The 2,192-nt window shown below is 44.4% G+C and overlaps 1 pseudogene; it reads left to right on the forward strand.

The window, feature by feature from the left end:
• Nucleotides 1-892: 892 nt before the first annotated feature.
• LOC139954707 (uncharacterized) lies at nt 893-1,941 on the forward strand (annotated as a pseudogene).
• Nucleotides 1,942-2,192: the final 251 nt, after the last annotated feature.

Raw genomic sequence — 2,192 nt, forward strand, 5'->3', positions numbered from 1 at the left:
TGTTTGATGAGACGAAACAGGCCACTGATCTCATTGACTCGAGTGGCCCTTCCACCCTGCCCGCAGCCGCTTCCGCTATACCGGACAAGATGGTCGCTAGTGGACCTCCTGTTCCTGACAGGGAAGTCCACTCGATCAAGGTTGACGAGGAGCTAAGAACTCTGCTCGCTCGTAAGAAAAGGGGCCTGAAAAAAAAAGAAAAGGGGCCTGCTAGGGGCCTGAAAAGACCCATTTTGGGAAAACTTCGCAGGTATTGCGCAGGCCTGCTGTCTACCATTGGGACGGCGTACCCCGGACGAAGTTTGGAGTGGGTTAGTTGTTAGGTGTGGGGAGGGGGGTTGTGTGGTCGTTACATAATATGGGTTGGGGGTTCTGTTTGTGGTTTGGAGTTGGCTTTTGGGGGCTGGTTTGTACAGCTTTATTGTTTTGGTTCTGTTGGCTTTAGGGTCCGTGTCCTTTTCACGTCACGTTGAACGTTACAGTTTACATTTCTGGGTGAATTAGATTTCTGTTTGTGGGTTTTCAGTTGGATTTATGGTGGTTGTTCAACAGACTGGGATTGTTTTTGGTTTTGTTGACCTTTGGTCCGTGTCCAAACATGAAGGGTGCTGAGAGAAAGCGGCGTGGAGCCAAGAGAATCAAAATACCATGAAGGAGCAACCAGTTCCAAAGCAGTGGGAGAAGTTGTTGCTTCAACAAAAAGCAGTTAGGTAATTTTCTCTATGAGACTTGGAGGTGCTGTGATGAATTGGAGGTGCTGTGATGAAGCAACCTTGTGTGGAGTAGAAGTGTTCATCGCCCATTGCGAACAGTGCCACAGATTATATTCAGATGGTGGGAAAACGACAAGTGAATAGGTATCTCAATTGTACTCCTGACAAGAAGAGGTTGATACAAGAATGATGCTTCATGGAAAATACATTAGTGACAAGGAGAGAGCGCACATCATAATTAAGAGCCCAGACACAGACATATTCAGCATTGGCATTGGTGCATCCGCCCGCCTCGGGAACCGTACTCTGTATTTCTACCAGTGCATTTTATGGATGCGGGAAACCCAGAGGATTGACATTGATATGAAAATCAGCCTAGTATATAGAGGCACTTCAGATGATCTGTTTTTTGTGTTAGAGGAGTTTGTTTGCAGGTTGTCTGGTATGAGCGACATTAACCGTGTGGATGAGGCAAGGTATAGTCTGTTTTCAACGGCCACAAGGCAGGAAGACATCATGCCACGAAACTACGATGCCCTGAAGAAGCATATACAACGCTCCAACTACCAAGCTGCCATTTGGAGACGGTGCTTTGAGAAGCAGCCAGACATTCCATCAGCAGTTGGACATGGTTGGAAGATGATCGATGGACAGCTTGGCATAGATTGGATGGACCTGCAACCTGCTCATCAGAGAATCCTTGAACTGAGTTCCTGCAAGTGCAAGAAGTCTAAATGCACGGCCTCAGAAGCTGTGCATCTGTAGGTCTACGTTGCACAGAACTCTGTGAGTGCAAGAACTGCAACAACATGGCTCAACCAGATGATGAACCTATAGAACGAGTCCCTCAAGATGATGAGGAAGGTGATGATGGAGACTTCCATGACGATTTAAAATTGAAAATGTTTTCATCTTTTAAGTTAAGTACAAATTTGCAAATTAAAGAAAAAGTTACATGTACAAGCATGTTTCAGTTGCGTAGCTGGCCTCTGTCATCGGGAGGAGGGCAAAAATGAATTGTATTTCGGGTTATGGTTAGTGCGTGTGTGCAAAAAATCTTGATTGTAACTTCTGTCTCGGTTTTTCAGGAAAGGGGGTGGGGGCATCTACACCACTGGCATGTGTGATGTTTTACGATAACGGTGGATTTATTCAGTTACTCTTTGTTGTCAAAGACAAGTACAAGATGCCCCTGAGCATGAGCAGACTTAATGAACGTTGCAGTTAATTTAGTTTGTATGTCTTAAATTGTGAGCTTGTATTGTTATTTAAAAGATGCATTTGGTTTGCATTTGATATTGAGACGTCTGCAAACCAAAGTTTCCTGGATGTACATTAAATCTGCAACAATGATGGGTACTTGCGAACTGCACATTTAAATAGTCTCAAGTCTTAATTGACTTATTGATACTCATTTTGTACCTCCTCTGCCATTTATTGTAAATCTGGATTTATTCAGAACGACTAGCTTGGCTTGAC

Source organism: Apostichopus japonicus, chromosome 17, assembly GCF_037975245.1.
Source record: "Apostichopus japonicus isolate 1M-3 chromosome 17, ASM3797524v1, whole genome shotgun sequence".
Classification (NCBI taxonomy): domain Eukaryota; kingdom Metazoa; phylum Echinodermata; class Holothuroidea; order Aspidochirotida; family Stichopodidae; genus Apostichopus; species Apostichopus japonicus.